We start from the raw sequence: 27620 nt of genomic DNA on the forward strand, positions 1-27620 counted from the left end.
TGCAGCCCAGGAGTGTGAAGCTGAGCCCACGCCCTCCAAAAGCATCCAGAAACGAAGTCATTTAACTTTCCTAACTTGCACCACAGTCAAACCCTCAAGGACAATGAAGATCATAAAAATAAAAAGCTCTATCCAAAGGAAAACAACTTCAAAGGATAAAGGAACATCAGCCCCCACAGATGAGAAAGAACCAGTGCAAGAACTCTGGGAACTCTAACAGTCAGAGTGTTTTCTTATCTCCAAACAATCACACTAGCTCCCCAGCAATGGTTTTGAACCAGATTGAAATGGCTGAAATGTCAGACAGAATTAAGAATCTGAATGGCAAGGAAGCTCATTGAGACACAAGAGAAGATTGAAACCCAATCCAAGGAAAACAGTAAACTGATACGAGAGTTGAAAGATGAAATAACCATTTAAAGAAAGAACCAAACTGAACTTCTGGATATGAAAAATTCACTACAGGAATTTCAAAATACAACAGAAGCATTAACAAAATAGACCAAGCTAAGGAAAGAATCTCAGAGGTTGAAGACTGCCCCTTTGAAGCCACACAGGCAGACAAAAATAAAGAAAAAAGAATGTAAAAAATGAACAAAACCTCTGATAAATATGGGATTATGTAAAAACACCAAACCTATAATTCATTGACATTCCTGAAAGAGAATAAGAGAGGGTAAGTAATATGGAAAACATATTTGAGGATATAGTCCATGAAAACGTTTCCAATCTCACTAGAGAGATTGACATTCAAATTCAAGAAATTCAGAGAACCCCAGTGAGAAGCTATGTAAGACACAGTCATGAGATTCTCTAACTCAATGTGAAAGAAAAAATCTTAAAGACAATTAGGAAGAGCAGGTCACTTACAAAGGAAACCTCATCAGGCTAACACCTTTCAGCAGAAACCTTACAGGCCAGAAGTGACTGGGGGCCTATTTTCAACATCATAAAATAAAAGAAGTTCCAACCAAGAATTTCATATTCTGCCAAACTAAGCTTCATAAGCGAAGGAGAAATGAAATCCTTTTCAGACAAGCAAATGCTAAGGGACTTTGTTACCATTAGACCTGCCTTACAAGAGGTCCCAAAGGGAGTGCTACATATGGAAACAAAAGAATTCTACTTGCCACCACAAAAACACACTTAAGCATGTAACCCACTGACACTATAAAGCAACTATACAATCAAGTCTACATAACACACAGGTAACAACATGATGAGAGGATCAAATCCTCAAATATCAATATTGACCCTGAATGTAAATGGTCTAAATGACTCAAAAGGCACAGATTGGCAAGATGGGTAAAGAAGCAAGACCCAACTGTCTGCTGCCTTCAAGAGACCTATCTCAAGTAGGATTACCCATAAGCTCAAAGTAAAAAGAGAAGGATCTACCAGGCAAATGGAAGACAAAAAAGAGAAGGGGTTATTCTGTACTTAAACTCGACACTTAACCAACTGGTCTTAATAGAGATCTACAGAACACTCCACCCAACAAGACCAGAATATACATTCTTCTCATCTGCACATGGGAGCTACACTAAGACTGACCGCAAGCTAGGCCATGAAGCAAGTCTCAACAAATTAAAAAAAAATCAAAATCATACTAACTACACTCTCAGATCACAGAGCAATAAAAAAGAAATAGATACCAAGATGTATCAAAACCATACACTTACATGGAAATTAAACAACTTGCTCTTGACTGACTTTTGGGTAAAGAATGAGACTGAGGCAGAAATAAAAAATTATTTGAAACTAATGAAAATAGAGACACAACATACCAGAATCTCTGGAACACAGAGCAGTGTAGGGAGGAAATGTATAGCACTAAACAGCTACAACAAGAAGTTAGAAAGATCTCAAATTCATAACATAACATTGTACCTAGAGAAACAAGAGCAAACCAACCCCAAAGCCTAGCAGAAGAATAACCAAAATCAGAGCTGAATTGAATAAAATCAAGGTGCAAAAATCCATAAAAAAGATCAATAAAATTAAAAGTTGGTTCTTCAAAAGATTAAACAAAATTGATAGACCCCTAGGTAGATTAACAAAGAAAAAAAAAGAGAAGATCCAAATAAACACAATCATATATGACAAAAATGACATTAAAACTGACCCCACAGAAATACAAAAAATCCTTGGAAACTATTAGAGACACCTCTATGCATACAAACTGGAAATCTTAGAAGAAATGGATAAATTCCTGAAAACACACAGCCTTCTCAGATTGATCAGGAAAAAACTAAAAACTTGAATGGATCAATAACAATTTCTGAAACTGAATTAGTAAAACAAGCCTACCAACCAAAAAATCCCTGGTCTAGATGGATTCACAGCTGAATTCTACCAGACTTAAAAGAAGAGCTAGTACCTTTTCCAAAAATTGAGGGACGGGGATTCCTCCCTAACTCATTCTATGAAGCCAGCATCATTCGGATACCAAAGCCTAGCAGAGACACAATGAAAAGAGAAAACTTCAGGACAATATCCCTGATAAACATGGATGTAAAAATCCTCAACAAAATACTAGCAAACCAAATCCAGCAGCACATCAAAAAGTTAATTCACCACAATCAAGTAGGCTTTATCCCTGGAATGTAAGGTTGGTTCAACATACGTAAGCCAATAAATGACGGGTGGGTGTGGTGGCTCACACCTGTAATCCCAGCACTTTGGGAGGCCGTGGCGGGAGGATTACCTGAGGTCAGGAGTTTGAGACCAGCCTGGCCAACATGGTGAAACCCTGTCTCTACAAAAAAAGTACAAAAATTAGCTGGGCATGATGGCGGGTGCCTGTAATCCCAGCTACTCAGAAGGCTGAGGTGGAAGAATCACTTGAACCTGAGAGAAGAAAAGGGAATGCATAGAATACTGTTGATGGGAATATAAATTAGTTCAGCCACTGTGGAAAGCATTGTGGAGATTTCTCAAAGAACTTAAAACAGAACTACAATTTGACCCAGCAATCCCACTATTGGGTAAATATCCAAAAGAAAATCAATGTGTCTACCAAAAAGACAAATGCACATTCAGGATACAAAACAAACACACAAAAATCAGTAGCATTTCTATACATTGATAACAACCAAGCTCAGAGCCAAAGCAAGAACAGACAAGGATGTGGAATCAACCAAGGTGCCCATTAATGGTGGACTGTATTTAGAAAGTGTGGTACATAGACACCAAAGAATACTATGCAGACATAAAAAGAATGAGATCATGTCCTTTGCAGCAACATGGATGGTGCTGGAGACTATTATCCTAAGGTAACTAACACAGCAACAGAAAACCATATACTGCATGTTCCCACTTATAAGTGGAAGATAGACACTGAATACACATGGCCACAAAGATGAGAACAATAGATACTGGAGACTGCTGGAGGTGGGGAGTAGGATGAGGGTGTAGGTTGGAAGGCTACCTATAGGGTACTATGCTCACTACCTTGGGATGGGATCATGTGTACACCAAGCCTCAATGACACGCAATTTACCCATGTAACAAACCTGCACTTGCACCCTCTGAACCTAAAATAAAAGTAGAAAAGAAAAAAATTTCAGTAATACACAAGTACAAAGTTAAGAGGTAAACACTATGTCTAATACTAAAAGAAACTGCTTTAGATTTCTAATTTTTCTCTGGCCAGTATTTATGGTGATAAATTTACTGGGCCCAAATGACAAAATGAAGCAACAAAATTTAGTTATTAATTTTATATAGGCAGCATATACATGTGTACACATACATATAGAAACACAAAGAAAGCATTTATATCTTTAGAGATTATAATGTTTTAAATTGTACAGCAAAAATATATGGAAATCACATAATAAAAAATAACTTGTATTTATGCCCTGCATTTCTCCATGGAACTTAAAATTATTTAACAGACATTATCTCATTGTTTTAAGAACTGCTATGAAACAACATGACATTTATATAACACCATTCATTTTCAATAATCTTGAAGGGTTTTATAAACTCCGGAAGAATGGCTTTGCTCATGTTCAATGTGCAATCACTGAGGGATGGACGTGGGGGTGGGTGGGTAGAGAATTGGACAGGACTCTGGTAGAGGTTCCATAGAACATAGCAGTAACATACAACCATTTAAGAAAGTGAGAGATACTATTATATTAAACAGAAAAAATGAAGAAAAAAGAGCAGAGAAGATCCAAGCTAAGATTGCATTACATTTGTTAAAACTGAGAAAAACAGTAAAGACCAACTGGTCTTATTTTAATTTTTGTATCTTAGAATAATATAGATACTTTCTAGATTAAAAAGAATTTAAGCATCATCTGCTAAATTAAGAACTCCATTTTCTTTTTTTCCCTTTTTGAATATATATACAACAGTTGTATATATTTTGGTGTACAACATCATGTTTTGAAATATATATACATTGGATGGCTGAATCAAGCTAATTAACACATACATTACCTCACATACCTGACACAGTTTTTTTTTTATTTGTGGCAAGAATACTTAAAACCTACTCTCAGCAATATTCGAGGATATAATACATTGTTATTAACCATAGTCACCATTTTGTATAATAGAGCTCTTCAACTTACTCCTCTCTAACTGAAATTTTGAATCCTTTGACCACATCTTCCCAATCTGCCTTCCTGCCTAGCCCTTGGTAACCACAATTCTACTCTCTGAAGAACTCCATTTCCTACAGTGCTTTTTGTATGGGTAGTGGTCTATACTCCAACCATCAATAACATCTTGGATCTAAATTATTATTGATTTAATATATTTTTGGGGGGTGTCTATATTTTTTGAAGACACTTCCTCTCTTTCCTTCCCTGTTTGGACTGAAACTCAGATGCTAAAAAACAAATATTCACCTGAAAATTTTTTTTTTCAAGTTTTGTTTTGTTTTGTTTTGAATTTATCGGGTATATTAATCAGGATTCTCCAGATATACAACCAATGTGTGTATGTGTGTATGTTTGTGTGTGTGTGTGTATGTATCTCTCTCTATATATAAAAGAAATTAATGGAGCCCGAGAAGTTTCAAGGTCTGCAGTCAGCAAGCTGGAGACCAGGAGCGCCAGTGATGTAGTTCCAGTTTGAGTTCAAAGGCCTGAGACCCAGGAGAGCTGATAGTGTAAGTTCCGGTCTGAAAGCCAGCAGGCTTCAGACCCAACAAGAGTCAATATTTTGGTTGAGTCTGAGAAGGAAAAAACAAATGTCCCAGTTCAAAGAAGATAGGCAGATGGAGTTCCTCCTTATTTGCAGGAGGATCAGCCTTTTTGTTCTATTCAGGCCCTCAATTGATTGGATGAGAGCCACCCACATTAGGAAGGGTAATCTGCTGTACTCAATCTACCAGTTCAAATGCCAATTTTATCACCAAACACCTTCACAGACACACAGAGAATAATGTCTTACCAAATACCTGGGCACTCCATCGCCCAGTGAAGCTGACATATAAAATTAACCAACACATCAGACAAAAGGGCCTCTGTTCCTTCCTTGGAAAAACTAACATAATTCAATTTTCCTGAAGCAGTTGAGAGCAATGGAATAATATATAAAAAGAAGATACTGCCAGATTCCCTACTTGGACAAGGAAATATGCCAACTAATGCCAGAGGCTCTAGTGCCTCAGTTTGTCTCCACTAGTCACAATATGTATGCAGAGGCCTACCGAAGATGGATGGCACCTTGGATAAGAACACGTGTAGAAGTAGTGAAAATGCAGGGGAAGAGCTGGACATCACAAAATACTGCAAAATTAATCTCCCAGCCCATCATATAGTTATTAGAGAACACAGTCAGTTTTGTAGAGGAATGAGAACACAAGCCTTATAGGTACATGGGGACTTTGACTATCTCTTTAACCAGCTCAGGGTAAAAAGGGTGATAACATCCCTATTAATCCTTCAAAAATACCACCTGAGGTCCTGAACCTGAAGATCACCTTGCAACAAAGAGCTACTAGTCAGTACAAGTCGTCTACTACCACTGCTGCTGCTACTACTACTACTACTACTACTACTACTACTACTACTACTACTACTACTACTACTGCCACCAAAAGTTACCACATATTTCAGAGGTTACATACTTTACATACTGTAACCTCGCAATAAACAAATGAACATGCCAATTTTACAGATGAAGAAAGTGAGGCTAAGAGAGGCCAAGCGTTATAGGTATGTTTTTGTTTGCCAAGTGTGTTTTTGACTCCTTCTTCTGATAACAGGTTCTGCCCCTGATGACAGAGTGACCCATGATCAATCAGCAATTAATATCTGTCTCTGGGGAGCTGGGTGTTCAAACAGGCTGGAAAGAAGCTAAGTGAGCTGTCTGATGATAGAACCCAGAACTAGTAGAAGAGTTTCTGCACTGAAGGCTCTGGGGTTGCCCCTGGTCTTTCGGCCCCTCCTAAAGTGTAACTATTTAGTGCTTAGTTCCATTTTGTGTGTTACCTAAGTATCCCATCCTATGGCTTAAATTGTACTTGGTTATGGCCACGAAACATGAATACCTAGATACATTGTATAATTTATCCAAGATCACATAGGCCTAAATTGGAAAAGTTGACTCAAACCTAGGTTTTTCTGACTTTAAAGGCTGTACTCTTGACCATGATACTCCATTGGCTTTTGAAAACTGGTATTCTGTAATGCTACCTGCCACCAAAAGAAAGTAAAACATTCTCTTGATTTTATATCTTGGATTCTTTTGCAAATTTTGGAAGATAGTTAAGCAAATATGGAAAATCTTGTAAAATTAGTCTATAAAATATAATTTCATTGTTGAACGGGAAAATCTTTAGTGGGCATATTAAACCTGGGTTATTTGGATGTTGTATAAAAGGAGCAGCCAAAGGTATAAGAAAATGGTACTTGAGCTTTGCTCTTTCTCAATCAGTGAGACGAAATGAGAACAAAACCTTTAAAAACCATCCAGAGTAGCAGATGAACAAAGTGAAAAGAGCACAGGCTTTCTGTTACAGGTAAATACAATAGAAAGAACAAAACATTCAGATTCTTCCAGCTCCACAATTACATTACATAATCAAATCAATCTCTCCATGATACAGGTTTTCTTATTTGTAAAATGGAAAAATAGTATGTATTTTTATAGGGTTTTTGGGTAAGAATTAAAGTAAATAATATGTGTAAAGCTTCTACTATAAAGCTTGGCATATAGTAAGCATTTATGAAATGGTAGTTGCTATTTTTGGAGCTGTCATTAAACTGAGTCATGTGATGATGCTTACAGGGCCAACCAGAGAAGGCTGCTGAGAGGACCCTGGGAGTAAGACATAGTTGGGAGCCAAAAGGATAAAAGTATCTAATGCATAAGAATGTTTAGTTATTTGTTAGCATCTCTTGCCTGTCTGTGTGTGTTTAATCTTGTATGCATTGCTGAAATGTAACAGAGATACTGAAAAGTACACAAGTTAAAAAAGTATAGCTCAATGATTTGCCACAAAGTGAACACTCAGATCAGGCAATTCTGTTGTTTGCCAACTTTGCAGAAGCATCCCTGTTGCATGTCCCATTTATTAACCTCTCTCTTCCCTATAAAAGTAACCATTATCTTTCCCTACGGGATAATCACAAACATTCTTTTCTATATAATTTTATCACTTAAGAATGTGCTACTAAACAGCACTACCTAATTTTTGCTACTGTAAATATACAAGCCCATACTACCACTTCCAAAAAGTATTTGAACACCAAGTCAGTGAGTTCTTGAACAAACAAGGAGCGGCTAGAGGAAAAAAACAAACTTTCTTCTGAAAACAAAAACAAACTACATTAATGTTTTTCAGATATGTGCCTAGTAATACTAAATAAACAAACACAAAACCCAAACCCAAAAAACACTACTACTTAATTTTGTTTGTTTTCTTGTGCATATTATATAAAATGAAATCACATCATTTATATTCTTTGGTGTCTAGCTGCTTTTGCTCAACTTTATGTCTGTAAGATTTATCTACATTGCGGTGTGCAGCTATAGTTCTTTCATTTTCACTTGTATATAGTATCCCACTGGATGAATATACCACAATTTTTACCACTCTGTTGATGATAGATATTTGTGCTATTTCTTGTTTCTCACTATTAAAAATAATAATACTGAACACTCCTGTACATGTGCACATATGTCTGATAACTAGGTATGTAATGGTAGAATCAGTGAATCATGGACTGTGTGTATTTTTAACTTTGGCAGAAAATGTCTACTGTTTTCTAAAGTGGTTGCATCAATTTACACTCCCGACACCAGAGGATAAGAGTTCCAATGCTCCACATTCTCAGTAACAATTGCTACTGTTAATCTTTTTAGCTATTCTGAAGAATGTGTGGTTTGGCTCTAATTTGCGTTTTCCTGAATACTCATGAAGTTGGACAAATTTTCTTATGATTAGTGGACACTAGATATTTTCCTTTGTGAAGCGTCTAGTGAAGTCTCTTGCCCGTTTTTCTTTGGGTTATTTATTTCTCTTATGATTAATAATCACTCTTTAGATACCCTGGCTATGCTGTATATTTCCTTTCCCATTTTGTGGCTTGCCTCTTCACTTATGTCAGGTATCTTGCTGAACAGAGGTTCTTAATTTTAATAGAGTAAAAGTTCAGCAAATGTTTCCTTTACGATTACTTCTTCTTATATCTTAATCCTTCAATCGCTACATGAAGGTCATAACGACATTCTCCTAAAATATTTTCTAGAAGTTTTATTGCTTTGTCATTCACATGTAGATCAACAGTCTATCTGGAATTAGTTTTTATGTCTGGTGTGAGTTAAAAGTCAAGTATTTTTCTTTCCTCAAATTAATTATCCTCTAATTCCAGCACCATCATGGAAAACATTCTCCTTTTTCCTTGCTTTTCAGCACTATCTTTTATGTGTGTGGGTCTGTTTCAGGCTCTCTAATCTATATCATGTGTCTATTTGTCAGTCATCATATCAATCCCACACTGTCTTATAACAAGTCTTGATATTAGATAGATAAAATAGTCTATCTCATTTTTGACTTTTGTTTTTTCCTCAATCTTGACTGTCTTTGCTGCTTACATTTCCCTATAAACTTTACAATAAGCTTATCAGGTTCTATAGAACCTGTTAGATTTTGATTGAAATTGCATTTAAAATATAGAACAGTTTAGGGGAAACATCTTTACAGTACTGAATCTACCCAATCCATAAACATGATATGTCCCTCCATTTTATAGATAATCTTTAATATTATTCAATAAGGCTTAAAAGTATTCTGTGTCTTGTATGTCTGTATATTAATTCCATGGTATTTGACATTTTTATGGTACTGTAAATAGAATTTCTTTCAAAATTTCATTTTCTAAATCTTTGTTATTTCCATATAGAAAATACAACTGAATTATGTATACTGAATTTATACTCAGCTATCAGGTATAATCACATTAATTTTATAATTTTTCTGTAGATTCTTTTGGATTTTGTATGTACATAATTGTACCTGAGCAAGAAAACAGTTTCTTCCTTTTCAAATCTTTCATTTCTAATTCTTGCCTTATTACACTGGCTGGGATCTCCAGTAAATCATTATGAATATAATAATGTTGAATAAAAGAGGTTATAGTGTGTGTTATTTGATAGTTCCTACCACACCATTAAGTATAATACTTGCTGTAGGTTTTTTGTAGGGCATACTACTGTCCTATTTCTAGTGTGCTAGAACATTTTATTAAAATCATGAATGCATGCTGAATTTTGTTAAATGTTTTCTCTCCTATCAAAATGATGAAATGATTTTTCCTTTGGTTCTATTAATGTGATAAATTACATTGATCTATTTTGATTGCTAAGCCAAAACTGCATTCCTAGAATAAATTCAAATTTGTCAGAATGTATGATGTATTATTAAAATATTGCCTCATTTAATATGAAAGTATTTTGCTTTTAATTTAAGGAGGGCAGTCTATAATTTTCTCATGTATCTTTACCAGGTTTTATTATCAAGATTATGTTGGCTTCATAAACCGAATAACAAATTGCTCTTCTGCTCTTTTCCTATTCTCTGGATGAGTTTCTGTAAGATTTGTGTTATTTGGGAGTTTTAAATTATGAATTTGATCTCTCCAACAGCAAAATTCAGAATCCTATTTCTTCTTAGATTAGTCTTGGTAAATGAAGTACTTCTAAGGAGCAGAAGGTTGTTTATAATAGCATTTTGAGAGCATTTTTATGTTGGTGGTCCTGTAATTAAATCCTTTTTAAAACTCATGATGATTATCTGCACATTGTTTTTTCTTACTCAAACTCATTAAGAGTTTATCAATATGATTAGTCCTTAAAAGAACCAGTTTTTGGCTTGGTCATTCCTACACTACATGCATTTTTTTTCTACTGCACTAAGTTTTGTTTTTATTATTTATTATTTCCTTCTTTCTTTAGGTTTAACTTCCTGTTCTGTATAAAAAAATTTCTTAAAAGGTCTACTCAATCTTGCCTTTGAACACCTTGTAAAAAGTAAGCATATTTATTTTAAAGTCTGTTTCTGATAATTTCAATATCTGGAGTCCCTTTAGGACTCTTTCTATTTGTTGTTTCTGCTGGGTTTTGGTCAACTAATTTTGTCCCTTTGTGCACCTGGCTATTTTTTATTGTGTGTTGGGCCCACATTTGCCAAAGTGCAGAAAAAGTGATGCTTAGGATATTATTTTCTCCCAGGGAGGATTTTCACATGGCTTCTACCAGTGCCTAAAGGCACTGGCAATCCAGAACCACCTTAATCCAATTTCAGGTACTGAGATTATTTGAAGCTATATACCTATACAGGTCTGTCTACTTTATTTCTTTCTTTCTTTTTTTTTTTTTTGAGACAGAGTCTCGCTCTGTTGCCTAGGTTGGGGTGCAGTGGCACGATCTCGGCTCACTGCAAGATCTGCCTCCTGGGTTCACGCCATTCTCCTGCCTCAGCCTCCCGAGTAGCTGGGACTGCAGGTGCCCGCCATCACGGTCGGCTAATTTTTTGTATTTTTAGTAGAGATGGGATTTCACCATGTTAGCCAGGATGGTCTCCATCTCCTGACCTCGTGATCCGCCCACCTCGGCCTCCCAAAGTGCTGGGATTACAGGCTTGAGCCACCGTGCCCAGCCGGTCTGTCTACTTTCAGTTAACCTTTACTACTAGAGAAAAGCCTTGAGATAGCCAGACCCAAAGTGAGATATATCTACAAACATCCCCTTAGCAGACCCTGGACTTCAGTCCCTATTCCCTCTTCTTAACAAGAGACTGTTAAAAACACCACAGTACCTTTTAGACTCACCACTATACCCTCTAAATTCAGCAGATCTTCCCAGGGAAAGGGTTGCCCCAAACTCTGATCCTCCATTCTCCACTGGCCCTTAGCCTTGAAATTCTTCACTTTTCTTATCAGTTCTCTAAAGTCTTATAGAGATTTATTTTTTAAAGGATTTTAAATATTTATCCAGCTCTTCTAGTTATTCTGAGTCCAAATTATGTGGTCTGCCTTTCCTGAAAGCACAAGACTCCTCACACTGCCTCAGCCTTTCATGATTAAACCATATGCCTTAGTTAATCCTCCACTCTATACTAATATTTCTATTTATTTGTAAAATAGTAAAATATTTTACTCTGTGACTGCAGGTTAGAGGTGCTATGGGTGCATTGGACAGCAATCTACAGTCCAAGCAGGTCAAATGAGAAAACTGAAGAACAAGAGAGAGATAAAATGGAATGATTGTTAAAACGGAGGGAGGAAAGGGCAGGCAGCTGAGAATCAATCCTCAAGTTTGCAGGAGATCAGAGAAACGTCCAAAGTGTTAACAGAATTTCAGTGCTGTCTGTTCCAAGATGGCCGAATAGGAACAGCTCTGGTCTGCATCTCCCAGCGTCATCGATGCAGAAGACGGGTGATTTCTGCATTTCCAACTGAGGTATGTGATTCATCTCACTGGGACTGGTTGGACAATGGGTGCAGCCCATGGAGGGCAAGCTGAAGCAGGGTGGGCCATCGTCTCACCTGGGAAGCACAAAGTGTAGGGGGATTTCCCTTTCTTAATTAAGGGAAGCCGTGACAGACTGTACCTGGAAAAATGGGACACTCCTGCCTAAATACTGCACTTTTCCAAAGGTCTTAGCAAATGGCACACCAGGAGATTATATCCTGTGCCTGGCTCAGCTGGTCCCATGCCCACGGAGCCTTGCTCACTGCTAGTGTGGCAGTCTGAGACTGACCTGCGAGGCAGCAGCCTGGCAGGGGTAGGAGTGTCCACCATTGCTAAGGCTTGAGTAGGTAAACAAAGCAGCTGGGGAAGCTTGAACTGGGTGGAGCCCACCGCAGCTTAGCAAGGCCTGCTGCCTCTGTAGACTCCACCTCTGGGGGCAGGGCATAGATGAACAAAAGGCAGCAGAAACTTCTGTAGTCTTAAACATCCCTGTCTGACAGCTCTGAAGAGAGCAGTGGTTGTCCCAGCATGGTGTTTGAGCTCTGAGAATGGACAGACTGCCTCCTCAAGTGGGTCCCTGACCTCTGTGTAGCCTAACTGAGAGACACCTCCCAGTAGGGGCCGACTGACACCTCGTACAGGCAGGTGCCCCTCTGGGATGAAGCTTCCAGAGGAAGGATCAGGCAGCAATATTTGCTGTGCTGCAATATTTGCTGCTCTGCAGCCTCCGCTGGTGATACCCAGGCAAACAGGGTCTGGAGTGGACCTCCAGCAAACTCCAACAGACCTGCAGCTGAGGGACCTGACTCTTAGAAGGAAAACTAACAAACAGAAAGGAATAGCATCAACGTCAATAAAAAGGACATCCACACCAAAACCCCATCTGTAGGTCACCAACATCAAAGATCAAAGGTAGATAAAACCACAAAGATAGGAAAAACCAGAGCAGAAAAGCTGAAAATTCTAAAAACCAGAGTGCCTCTTCTCCTCCAAAGGATCACAGCTCCTTGCCAGCAATGGAACAAAGCTGGATGGAGAATGACTTTGATGAGCTGACAGAAGTAGCCTTCAGAAGGTCGGTAATAACAAACTTCTCTGAGCTAAAGCAGGATGGTCGAACCCATTGCAAGGAAGCTAAAAACCTTGAAAAAAGATTGGATGAATGGCTAACTAGAATAAACAGCACAGAGAAGACCTTAAATGCCCTGAAGGAGCTGGCACGAGAACTACGTGACACATGCACAAACCTCAATTGCCAATTCGATCAAGTGGAAGAAAGGTTATCAGTGACTGAAGATCAAATTAATGAAATAAAGTGAGAAGACAAGATTACAGAAGAAAAGTAAAAAGAAACGAACAAAGCCTCCAAGAAATATGGGACTATGTGAAAAGACCAATTGTACGTTTGATTGGTGTACCTGAAAGTGACGGGAGAATGGATCCAAGTTGGAAAACACTCTTCAGCATATTATTCAGGAGAACTTCCCCAATCTAGCAAGGCAGGCGAACATTCAAATTCAGGAAATACAGAGAACACCACAAAGATACTCGTTGAGAAGAACAACCCCAAGACACATAATCGTCAGATTCACCAAGGTTGAAATGAAGGAAAAAATGTTAAGGGCAGCCAGAGAGAAAGGTTGGGTTACCCACAAAGGGAAGCCCATCAGACTGACAGTGGAAACTGTCAGTCTCAGTTTCCACTGAAACCTCTCAGCAGAGGTTTCCACTGAAATCTCTCAGCAGAAACGCTACAAGCCAGAAGAGTGGGGGCCAATATTCAATATTCTTAAAGAAAAGAATTTTCAACCCAGAATTTCATATCCAGCCAAACTAAACTTCATAAGTGAAGGAGAAATAAAATCCTTTACAGACAAGCAAATGCTGAGAGATTTTGTCACCACCAGGCCTGCCCTATAAGAGTTCCTGAAGGAAGCACTAAATATGGAAAGGAACAACCGGTACCAGCCACTGCAAAAACATGCCAAATTGTAAAGACCATCGATGCTAGAAAGAAACTGCATCAACTAATGGGCAAAATAACGAGCTAACATCATAAGGACAGGATGAAATTTACACATAACAATATTAACCTTAAATGTAAATGGGCTAAATGCCCCAATTAAAAGACACAGACTGGCAAATTGGATAAAGAGTCAAGACCCATCAGTGTGCTGTATTTAGGAAACCCATCTCACGTGCAGAGACGCACATAGGCTCAAAATAAAGGGATGGAGGAAGATCTACCAAGCAAATGGAAAACAAAAAAAAGCAGGGGTTGCAATCCTGGTCTCTGATAAAACAGACTTTAAACCAACAAAGATCAAAAGAGACAAAGAAGGGCATTATATAGTGGTAAAGGGGTCAATTCAATAAGAGGAGCTAACTATCCTAAATATATATGCAGCCAAAACAGGAGGACCCAGATTCATAAAGCAAGTCCTTAGAAACCTACAAAGAGACTTAGACTCCCACACAATAATAATGGGAGACTAACAACCCACTGTCAATATTAGACAGATCAACGAGACAGAAGGTTAACAATGCTATCCAGGACTGGAACTCAGCTCTGCACCAAGTGGACCTAATAGATATCTACAGAACTCTTCACCCCAATTCAACAGAATATACATTCTTCTCAACATTACGTTGCACTTATTCCAAAATTGACCACGTAGTTGGAAGTAAAGCACTCCTCAGCAAATGTAAAAGAACAGAAATCACAACAAACTGTCTCTCAGATCACAGTGCAATCAAATTAGAACTCAGGATTAAGAAACTCACTCAAAACCGCACGACTACATGGAAACTAAACAACCTGCTCCTGAGTGAATCCTGGGTAAATAACGAAATGAAGGCAGAAATAAAGATGTTCTTTGAAACCAATGAGAACAAAGACACAACGTACCAGAATCTCTGGGACATATTTAAAGCATGTGTAGAGGGAAATTTATAGCACTAAATGCCCACAAGAGAAAGCAGGAAAGATCTAAAATCGACACCCTAACATCACAATTAAAAGAACTAGAGAAGCAAGAGCAAACAAATTCAAAAGCTAGCAGAAGACAAGAAATAACTAAGATCAGAGCAGAACTGAAGGAGATGGAGACGCAAAAAACCCTTCAAAAAAATCAATGAATCCAGGAGCTGGGACATATTTCAAAATAATAAGAGCTATCTATGACAAACCCACAGCCAATATACTGAATGGGCAAAAACTGGAAGCATTCCCTTGGAAAACTGGCACAAGACAGGGATGCCCTCTCTCACCACTCCTATTCAACATAGTGTTGGAAGTTCTGGCCAGGGCAATCAGGCAGGAGAAAGAAATAAAGGGTATTCAATTAGGAAAAGAGGAAGTCAAATTGACTCTCTTTGCAGATGACATGATTGTGTATTTGGAAAACCCCATTGTCTCAGCCCACAATCTCCTTAAGCTGATAAGCAACTTCAGCAAAGTCTCAGGATACAAAGTCAATGTGCAAAAATCACAAGCATTCCTATATGCCAATAACAGACAGAGAGCCAAATCATGAGTGAACTCCCATTCACAATTGCTACAAAGAGAATAAAATACACAGGAATCCAACTTACAAGGGATGTGAAGGACCTCTTCAAGGAGAACTATAAACCGCTGCTCAATGAAATAAAAGAGGATACAAACAAATGGAAGAACATTCCATGCTCATGAATAGGAAGAATCAATATCGTGAAAATGGCCATACTGCCCAAGGTAATTTATAGATTCAATGCCATCCCCATCAAGCTACCAATGACTTTCTTCAAAGAATTGGAAAAAACTACTTTAAAGTTCATATGGGACCAAAAAAGAGCCCGCATCGCCAAGTCAATCCTAAGCCAAAAGAACAAGTTGGATCCATCATGCTACCTTACTTCAAACTATACTACAAGGCTACAGTAACCAAGACAGCATGGTACTGGTACCAAAACAGATATACAGAACAATAGAACAGAACAACAGTACACAGGCCTCAGAAATAACACCACACATCTACAACCATCTGATCTTTGACAAACCTGACAAAAACACAAAATGGGGAAAGGATTCCCTATTTAATAAATGGTGCTGGGAAAACTGGCTGAATATAGAAAGCTGAAACTGGATCTCTTCCTTATACCTTATACAAAAATTAATTCAAGATGAATTAAAGACTTAAATGTTAGACCTAAAACCATAAAAACCCTAGAAGAAAACCTAGGCAATACCATTCAGGACACAGGCATGGGCAATGACTTCATGACTAAAACACCAAATGCAATGGCAACAAAAGCCAAAATAGACAAATGGGATCTAATTAAACTAAAGAGCTTCTGCACAGCAAAAGAAACTACTATCAGAGTGAACAGGCAACCTACAGAATGGGAGAAAATTTTTGCAATCTATCCATTTGACAAAGGCTAATATCCAGAATCTACAAAGAACTTAAACAAATTTGCAAGAGAAAAACAAACAACTCCATCAAAAAGTGGGCAAAGGATATGAACAGACACTTCTCAAAAGAAGACATTTGTGCAGCCAACAGACACGTGAAAAAATGCTCATCATCACTGGTCATCAGAGAAATGCAAATCAAAACTGCCGTGAGATACCATCTCACAGCAGTTAGAATGGCAATTGTTAAAAGGTCAGGAAAAAACAGATATTGGAGAGGATGTGGAGAAATAGGAATACTTTTACACTGTTGGTGGGAGTTCAACCATTGTGGAAGACAATGTGGCGATTCCTCAAGGATCTAGAACTAGAAATACCATTTGACCCACTGATTCCATTACTGGGCATATACCCATAGGATTATAAATCATGCTACTATAAAGACACATGCACATGTATGTTTATTGCAGCACTACTCATAATAACAAAGACTTCGAACCCACCTAAATGTCTATCAATGATAGACTGGATTAAGAAAATGTGGCACATATACACCATGGAATACTACACAGCCATAAAAAAGGATGAGTTCACGTCCTTTGCAGGGACATGGATGAAGCTGGAAACCATCATTCTTAGCAAACTATCACAAGGACAGAAAACCAAACACCGCATGTTCTCACTCATAGGTGGGAACTGAACAATGAGAACACTTGGACACAGGGCGGGGAACATCACACACCGGGGCCTGTCATGGGGTGGGAGACAGGGGGAGGCACAGCATTAGGAGAAATATCTAACATAAATGACAAGTTAATGGGTGCAGCAAACCAACATGGCACATATATACCTATGTAAGAAACCTGCATGTTGTGCACATGTACTCTAGAACTTAAAGTGTAATAATAATATAAAGAATTTCAGTGCTACATCTAGACCAATGTTCTTTAGACTTTTCATCATGTATCTTAATTTGTAAAAAAATTTTGAGCATTCACCCTCAAAAATTTGTATATTTATTCAAATTTACATAAATTATGGGCATTACTAGTCTTTATTTCTTTTATTCTTTCATTCAGTCTTTTATTTTCAGATTAAAAGATAAACAGAAATAGAAGTTCAGATGCTTTCTCCCTTTACTGTAATGGGTCATCTCTGTGCCATTTTGGAGACCACTGTTCTAAAAGACAGAAAGTAAAGAAACTGGCCCTGCATGGACCAGAAGCCAGCAAAGTGGGGAAGGAGGAGGTTGAAAGACTTGATCTAATGGTAAGTAACGTGTTCCTATTAAGGGCATCTTAGCTTGAGTGTGGAGAAGGTAGTAATCATGAAGCCTGGCCAGGAAAGAAAAGATATGTATTCATTAGGTGTTTTTTTTTTTTTTTTTTTTTTTTTTGAGATGGAGTCTGGCTCTGTCGCCCAGGCTGGAGTGCAGTGGTGCAATCTCGGCTCACTACAACCTCTGCATCACAGGTTCAAGCAATTATCCTGCCTCAGCCTCCTGAGTAGCTGGGACTACAGGCATGCACCACCATGCCCGGCTAACTTTTGTATTTTTAGTAGAGATGGGGTTTCACCATGTTGGCCAGGCTGGCCTCAAACTCCTGACCTCAGGTGATCCACCCGCCTTGGCCTCCCAAAGTGCTGGGATTACAGGCGTGAGCCACTGTGCCTGGCCCATATTTATTAGCAGTTTAAAGGGGCATACAGAGCTGTTCTAGTATCTCGAGGCTGCATATAGGTAGGTCTTACAATTAAATTCCTATGAGCTGAAAGATATCTTAGGAAGTCATCTATTCCAATCCTTATCTGAGTCATGGTTGCATTCAGTGTGTTTATCAGTCCATTTTGGAACTCTGGGTTGCTATCTGTGGTAGTTAAAGTATGTCTACAGTTTCTTTGAAGGGATTCAAAAGATGAAGACTAACTCTCCTTCCCTTGAATGTGGGCTAGACTTAGTGACGTGTCACTTTACAGAATAGTTAATAGCAGGCATTGTAGCTTTCTCATGCCTCTTCTCCCCACCATACCAAAGGAATCACTTGTTCTGGGGAACCCAGATACCATATCATAAGGATATGAAAGCAGCACTATGGAGAGGTCCATATGGTAAAGAACTGAGGCTTCCTGTCAGCCATGAGAATGAGTCATCTTAGTAGATTCTCTACCTAAATCAAGTCTTCAGATTTATATAGCCTTGGTCAACATTTTGCCTACAGCCTCATAAGTTGCAAAACTTCTCAGCTAAGTTGTTTCGAATTCCTGATCCATAGAAACTATGAAAAACTTAATGTTTTTTTTAAGCCTGTTAATTTTGGAGTCATTTGTTATGCAGCAATAGGTAACTAATACAGAATTTTGGTATCCAGGTGTGGGGTGCTGACCTAAAGAAAAACCTAAAATATGTGAATGGTTTGAAACCTTGTAGTGGGCAGAAGCTGGAAGGACTTGGAAGAATTTGTTAATGAAAACTTGGAGAGTCTTAAACTGTTTGTAGAAGCATGGTGGTCTTTGAGGAGACTGCTCATGAAGGCTTAAAGCAAAGTGAATGCACAAGGATGTTCACTGTAGCATTATTCATAATAGCCAAGAGGTGGAAAAAATTCACATGTCCTTCAAGTGATGAAGTAGATAAACAAAATGTGTTATATGCATACAATGGAATATTATTTGGTGATAAAGGAACTAAGTGCTGATACTTGATACAATGTGGATAAACTCTGAAAACATTAAGCCAGGTAAAAGAAGTCAGTCACAAAAAAATTAACGCACGATATTAATAATGGGTGAAACCGTGAGGGGCGTCAGAAAGGACGGTATGTGGGAACTCTATGCTTAATTTTTCTATAGGTCTAAACTCCTCTAAAAGTCTATCAATTTCTTTTTTTATTTTTATTTTTTATTTTATTTTAAGTTCTAGGGTACATGTGCAGAACATGCAGGTTTGTTACATAGATATACATGTGGCCATTGTGGTTTGCTGCACCTATCAATACATCATCTAGGTTTTAAGCCCCGTATGCATTAGGTAGTTGTCCTAATGCTCTCCCTCCCCTTGCCCTGACCCCCCAACAGGCCCCTGTGTGTGATGTTCCCCTCCCTGTGTCCATGTGTTCTCACTGTTCAACCCCCACTTATGAGTGAGAACATGTAGCGTTTGGTTTTCTGTTCCTGTGTTAGTTTGCTGAGAATGATGGTTTCCAGCTTCATCCATGTCCTTGCAAAGGACATGAATTGATTATTTTTTTATGGCTGCATAGTATTCCATGGGGTATATGTGCCACATTTACTTTATCCAGTGTGTCACTGATGGGCATTTGGGTTGGTTGCAAGTCTTTGCTATTGTAAATAGTGCTGCAATAAACATACGTGTGCATGTGTCTTTATATTAGAATGATTTATAATCCTTTGGGTATATACCCCGTAATGGGATTGCTGGGTCAAATGGTATTTCCGGTTCTAGATCCTTGAGGAATTGCCACACTGTCTTTCACAATGGCTGAACTAATTTACACTCCCACCAACAGTGTAAAAGTGTTCCTATTTCTCCACATCCTCACCATCATTTGTTGTTTCCTGACTAAGTCTATCAATTACGAAAGACAATACCATTTATGGTAGCATAAAAATGTAAAATACTTACGAAGAAATCTGACAAATATATACAAGACCTCTACATTGAAAACTACAAAACAGTGCTCAGGGAAATTAAAGATGACCTTAATAAATGGAAAGATATAACACACTCATGGGTGGCACTACCCAATAGTAGTAAGATGTCAATTTTCTTCAAATTGATTTATATATTCAATGTAATCCCAATCAAAATTCTAGCAGGCTTTTTTTTCATAGAAATTGATTAGTTGATCCTAAAATTCACATGGACATGCATATGACCTAGAACAGACAAAACAACTTTAAAAAATGTGGGAGGACTTACACTTGACTTCAAGACTTATAAAACCATAGTGATCAAGATACTAGTATTGCTGTAAACATAGATAAATAGATGAATGGAACAGAATAGACCCATATATAATATATAGAATAAACCCATGTATATATGGGCAATTCATTTTCAACAAAAGTTGAAGGGCAATTCAGTAGGGAAAGGATTGTCTTTTCAACAAATGGTCTAGAACAAACAGCCATCAATATGGAAATATGTGTACTTCGATCCATACTTTGCACTACAGTCATGCCCTATTTAACAACGTTTCAGTAACTAATGGACTGCAAACACAAAGGTGGTGTCATAAGATTAATTATAATGGAGCTGAAAAATTCCTATCACCTGGTGACACTGTAGCCATGATAATTTCGTAGAGCAACACATTACTCATGCATTTGTAGTTATGCTGGTGTAAACAAATCTACACTGCCAGTTTTATAAAAGTATAGCACATACAATTATGTACAGTACATAATACTTGATAATAACAATAAATGACTATATGTTTATTATCCTATATTTTTATTGTTATTTTAGAGTGTACTCCTACCTATAAAAAGAAAATTTTAATTGTAAAATAGCCTCAGACAGGTCCGTATGGAGGTATTCCAGAAGAAGGCATTGTTATCATAGGAGATGACAGCTTCATACATGTTATTGCCCCTGAAGACCCGTCAGTGGAACAAGATGTGGAAGTGGAAGACAGTTATATTGATGATCTTGACCCTGTGTTGGCTTAGGCTTTTGTGTGATTTTGTCTTCTTTTTGAGTAAAAAACTTCAAAAGGAAAAAGAAGAATTTAAAAGTAGAAAAAAGCTTATAGAATAAAGATATAAAGAAAATATTTTTGAATATTTTTGTACAGTTGTATAATGTATTTGTGTTTTAAGCTACGTGTGATTACAAAACAGTCAAGTTAAAAATTAAAAAGTTCATAAAGTAAAAAAGTTACAGTAAGCCGAAGTTGTTATTAAAGAGAGAAAAAAATTTAAATACATTCAGTGCAGCCTAAATGCACAGTATTTATAAATCCTACAGCAGTGTAATGTCCTAGGCCTTCACATTAACTCACCACTCACTGACTCACTTAGAGTGACTTCCAGTCCTGTGAGCTCCATTCATGATAAGTGCCTATACAGGTATACCACTTTTTATCTTTTATACCTTTTTTTTTTTTTTTTTGAGATGGAGTCTCGCTCTGTCACCCAGGCTGGAGTGTAGTGGTGCGATCTCGGCTCACTGCAAGTTCCACCTCCCGGGTTCACGCCATTCTGCCTCAGCTTCCCAAGTAGCTGGGACTACAGGCACCCGCCACCACATCCGGCTAATTTTTTGTATTTTTAGTAGAGACGGGGTTTCACCGTGTTAGCCAGGATGGTCTCAATCTCTTTTAGACCGTATTTTTACTGTACCTTTTCTATGTTTAGATATGTTTAAATACACAAATACTTACCTGTGTATTACAATCGCCTGCAATATTCAGTACAGTAATATGCTATACAGGATTATAGCCTAGGAACAATAGCCTATACCAGGGGTATCCAATCTTTTGGCTTCCCTGGGTCACGCTGGAAGAATTGTCTTGGGCCATACATAAAATATGCTAACACTAACGATAGCTGATGAGCTAAAAAAAAAAAAAATCACAAAAAAGTCTCATAATGTTTTAAGAAGGTTTATGAATTTGTGTTGGGGCACATTCAGAGCTGTCCTGGGCCACATGTGGCCCACTGGCCACAGATTGGACAAGCTTGGGCAACACCATATAGCTTAGGTGTATAGTAGACTATACTATCTAGCTTTGGGTAAGCTTTGTGTAAGAACACTCACATGGTGTTTGCACAACGATAAAATCACCTAGCAACACATTTCGCAGACTGTATCCCCATTGTTAAGGGATATGTGACTGTATATATAAACATTAAGTCAAAGTGAATCAAATCTTAATGTAAAATCTTAAAACTACAAAATTTCTAAAAAAAAAACACATAGAAGATCTTTTTGAGTTTGAGTCAGGCAAAGATTTCTCAGATCCAATAACTAGATTCAAAAATGAACAGTTAATAAGTTAGACTTTCCCAAAATTTAAGTTTTGTTTTTTTGAAAGACACCATTAAGAGAACAAAAAAATATAAGCCACCGTTTGAGAGAAATATTTACAAATCATATATCTGATAAAGGATTTGTATCCAAAGAATATAAAGAAGTCTAAAAATTCAATAGTAAATAACAAACAACACAATAAAAAATGGATAAAAAGAGTTGAATATATACTGCACCAAAGAATATATACGGATGACAAATAAGCACATGAAACAATGCTCAACATCATTATTAATTAAATGTAAATCAAAACCACAAAGTAACACTGCAAACTATTAGAATGGCTAAAATTAGAAAGTGACCACACGAAGTGTTAACAAGGATATGGAGTTAACAGGATAGTTTATGCACTACTTGTAGGATGTACAATGGCACAACCAGTTTGGAAAACAGTTTGGCAGTTTTCAAAAAGTTGAACATACACCTATCACATGACTTAGCCATTCCACTTCCAGACATTTGCTCAAGCAAAATAATAGCATATGGTTATAAAATACTTGTGGTATATCTATATAATGGAATACTACTTAGCAATAAAAGGAACGAACTACTGATATATACAACATGGATAAATCTGAAAATGCATATGTTGATTGAAAGAAGTCAGACAAAAAAGTACAAAGAGAATATGATTTCATTTAAATAAGATTTAGAAAATACAACTATTTTATAGTGATAGAAGACTTTAGTGGTTGCCAAGGGATCAGAGAGGGGGTTAACAAGGGGCATGAGAACATGTTGGGCCTTGAAGGACATGTTCACTATCTAGATTGTGGTGATGTTTTCACAGGTATAGACATATGTCAAAACATGTCAAACAGTTCACTTTAAATTATTCTTCAATAAAGCTATTACAAATGTTTTCGTTTCTGTTCAAAAGTTTTGTTTGTGGATTCTGTCTTTTGACTGGGCCCTTTCTGGTACATACCACCAAATTACATTGTCCTGTTTCATAATATGTTCATAGCTCTTATCTGAAACTTCGCCCATTATTTAAATGTGCATCTGTGCTCTTCATGTTGTCATAGATTCATACTCAAAAAATTGTCTTTTTCATTGTTATTCTTTTTTTCCTTAGTTTACACATAATGTGATTATTCACTTAAGCAAAAGCCAGTTTCATTCATTACTTCAGCAAATGTTTGTTGAATGCTTATTATTTTGCCCATTACTATGCAAAGTATTAGGCATATAGAGATGAATCTACGGCTCCTGCTCTGCCAGGCACCTTTCCAACTACTGTTATACTTATTGCCCTTCATTTTGCAGTGGAATTTTATTCATCTCTCAAAACATAGCTCAGATACTTGGTCAAGCTTTTCCTGACCCAATGGACTACTGCCTATTTGGTTCTTCCTAGGATTTTGTTTATATTATATAACAGAATCTAGTAATTTTATCCCTGAATTCAGTCATCCCTTTTACCTTTTAGTAAAGGAATCACCCCATATATCTCCCATCCTTGATATTTAGTTAGCCAGCCACTTGGACACTCAACTGGAGACTTTATTTCTCAGCCTTTTTTACAGCTAGGTATGGCCATGTGATTTCAGTATAATATGATAAGAGTGAAAGTGCTTTTGTGCAACTTTTGGGTCATCTCCTTAAAGATGAAGTCACCAGTCTGGTACTTGCTCTTTCCTCTTCCCTGTTGCTGGAATATAGGCATGGAGGTGGGTCTGGTTGAATCATGCAGACAATGATAACACCTCAGGAGATGCCAAAAAGACAAAAATGAAAAAAACTTGGGTCCTTAAATAACTGCTGGTCCTGAAGTGCTCACCCTGAATTGTTCTGCATGAGAGAAATAATCCTCAATCTTATTTAAACATGGCATTTTTTGAATCTTTATCCATCTGCTTGCCTCTCTCTCCCTCTTTCTTTTTTAACAGCAACTTCTTTTGTAGCTAATAAAACTAGCACTATTAATAGAAATTTCACTAATGACACTCCTTGTACATAGCAACTAGATCTTGCTTTCCCTGCATTAGAAGGACATTTGGGAAAAAACAAGTGACAAATGTCTGATACAACAAAGTCAAATCAATTTTCTGGCTATCTACTATGTGCAAGTTTTAAGAAGTTATACTTCTGGTCATTTTAACTATTGTAACCCAGTTCTAAAAACTGTTTTCTATTTTACTGATTTCTGCTCTTTATTCCTTTCTTCCTTCTACTTCATTGGGCTAATTTTGCCTGAATTTTGTATTTTTTTTTTAAGGCTTCTTTACGTGGGGAACTTCTATAGTAATTTCCTGAAATACTAGCATCTAATGCAATAACTGCTTATAAGTACTGCTATGGCTGCATTAACATACTTGGAAATCAGTAACTCTAATTCCTAACAACTGCATTGTGTCAGAAGATGTAGTCTGAAAACAATCCTCTGAAAATTTTCTTTCTTTATGGTCCATTATGTGGCCACTTTCTATAAATGTTTCAAGAGAGCTAGAAAATAATATGTATTCTGAAGCAATATTCCCTTTTGTACATTATATCAAACTTGTTAATTGTGTGGTTCAAATGTTCTACATTCTTATTAAATTTTTACATGTTTGTTTAATCAGTTACTGAGAGAACTGTATTAAAATCTCTCACTATAATGGAATTGCTTACTTATTCTAGGTCTATCAATTTTTGCTTCATATATTTTGAGTTTATGTTATTAGGTCTATGCAAGTTAGGGATTATTACATTTTCCTGGTAAATTGAAGTTTCTGTGTTATGTGGAGATTCTAGGCCTAGTAATACATTTTGCCTTAACGATTTGATTATCCAATTTTTTTATTATTATACTTTAAGTTCTAGGGTACATGTGCACAATGTGCAGGTTTGTTACATAGGTAACAAACTATGTATGTGCCATGTTGGTTTGCTGCACCCATCAACTTGTCATTTACATTAGGTATTTCTCCTAATGCTATCCCTCCCCTTATCCCCCATCTCTGACCGACCCTGGTGTGTGATGTTCCCTGTTCCCTGCCCTGTGTCCATGTGTTCTCATTGTCCAACTCCCACCTATGAGTGAGAACATGCGGTGTTTGGCTTTCTGTCCTTGTGACAGTTTGCTAAGAATGATGGTTTCCAGCTTCATCCATGTCCCTGCAAAGGACATGAACTCATCCTTTTTTATAGCTGCATAGTATTCCATGGTGTATATGTGCCACATTTTCTTAATCCATTCTATCATTGATGGACATTTGGGTAGGTTCCAAGTCTTTGCTATTGTGAGTAGTGCTGCAATAAACATACGTGTGCATGTGTCTTTATAGTAGCATGATTTATAATCTTTTGGGTATATGCCCAGTAATGGGATCAGTGGGTCAAATGGTATTTCTACTTCTAGATTCTCACTCTGTCACCTAGGCTGGAGCAATCTTGGCTCACTGCAACCTCTGCCTCCCGGGTTCTAGCAATTCTCCTCAGCTTCCCCAGTAGCTAGGATTACAGGTGCACACTGCCACACCTGGCTAATTTTTTTGTATTTTAGTAGAAATGAGTTATCACTGTGTTTCCAAGGCTGGTATTGAACTCCTGAGCTGAGGCAATCCACCCACCTCAGCCTCCCAAAGTGCTAGGATTACAGGTATGAGCCACCGTGCACGGCTTGATTGTCCAATATTTTGAAGATGTTTCTCACATAAGTTGCATTGAATTTCTTTTTTGGCCCAGTTTGACAAATGTAGTTTTTTAGGCAAAGTATTAGACTTTTTGTGTTATTTCAATACAACTATTGATACAGCTGCATTTTATTTCTCCTATCTCTCATGCCATCTTTTTTCTTTTTTTAAAAAAATATCCTGCCAGTCCATGTTTATTTTTCTTTCCTTTCTTATCCCCTTTGGGTTGATTTTTTTTTTCTTCCTAATTCCATCTTTTTCTCTACTGGTTTGGAAGTTAAGACCCTTCCTTATCCTGTTAGTAGTTTCCCTAAAAATTTTAACATGTATAATTAATGTCTTAAAAACCACAGTTTATCTTGTGTCTTTACCTTCTTCCCAAACAATAAAAGGGCCGTGGAATGCTTTTCCGAGCACCCTTTACCTGCTCACCAAAGTTATATACTATGTTGTTATGTATTTTTAATTTTACCTTTATTATTTAACATAAGACATTATCATTGTTTTATTCCTTCAATATTTATTTAGATTTATTCATATATTTACCACTTTCCATGTTCCTAACTCTTTGTATTATAGGTCTTACATCTGGGCTCACCTAACTTTTGCCATAAGTATATCCTTTAGAATTTCCTTTGGTGAAGGTCCACAGGTAGCAATGTCTTTCAGCTTTTGTTTGTCTGAAGGACACTTCCCTCAGTCCATTGAAAATAAGATTCTGCCTTATGTCCTCACCTGTTGCTGTTGAGAAATTAGCTCTTGCTTTTTTAATGGTAATATCTTTTCCGACTGTTTTTAAGATCTCTTTGTGTTGAATGCTCTGACGTATTATCATAATGCATCTAGGACTGAATTTATTTTTCTTTATCCTCTTTTAGTTTTGGGGAGACTTCATTCTGTAAAATTGATCTTTTCATTAGTTATATAAAACACTCAGTATCATCTCTCTAAATATTGCCTCTATTTGCCCTTTGGTCTCCTCCTAGAATTTGATTAAACATTTATTAGATCTTCCAGGTTTCCAATCTGTTTTTGGGCTGAGTTCTACATAATTTTTTAATGCTATCTTTCAAGTCACTAATGTTCATTTTAGCTGTGTCAAATTTGCTATAAAATATATCAAGTTTTTAATGTTAACTATTATATTTTTCATTTCTATATCTTCTTTGTTTTTAAATCACGTGTTCTTTATATTTTCAAGCCTATCATTTCTTGAAATATATTACACACACTTACTTAACATTTAGTGTCTGAATAAAATCTGAACTTTTTGTGGATCTCATTCTGTTGTCTGATGCTTCTACTAGCTTTGGGTCAGGATGTCTGAATTCAGTGCATATGTGTCTTCTGAGCTGTTCTTTTTCTTTTTATACTTTCCTTGAGGACTGGGATGAAAGTAGGATTCTCCAGGACAAATTTATGTTTGTTTGTATCAGGCTTCTACAGGCACTTAAGATCGAGGGCCATTTCCAACTAAATTCTTTTATTGTTTGTTATTCCACACAAAATTGTTCATAATTGTCAAAACTTGAAAGTGACCGTGATGTCCCTCAAATTTTTTCTTATATGAATTTTCTGTGTTCTGGTCCTTTTTTTTTTCTGTTAGGTTGTT

The 27620-nt window shown here is 37.1% G+C and overlaps 1 protein-coding gene across 1 annotated transcript in view; it reads right to left on the reverse strand.

The window, feature by feature from the left end:
- The window catches only part of CWC27 (CWC27 spliceosome associated cyclophilin), a 250864-nt gene that overhangs the window by 96831 nt on the left and 126413 nt on the right, over positions 1-27620 (reverse strand). The window lies entirely within an intron of this gene.

This window comes from Pan paniscus, chromosome 4 (genome assembly GCF_029289425.2).
Source record: "Pan paniscus chromosome 4, NHGRI_mPanPan1-v2.0_pri, whole genome shotgun sequence".
NCBI classification, from domain to species: Eukaryota; Metazoa; Chordata; class Mammalia; order Primates; family Hominidae; genus Pan; species Pan paniscus.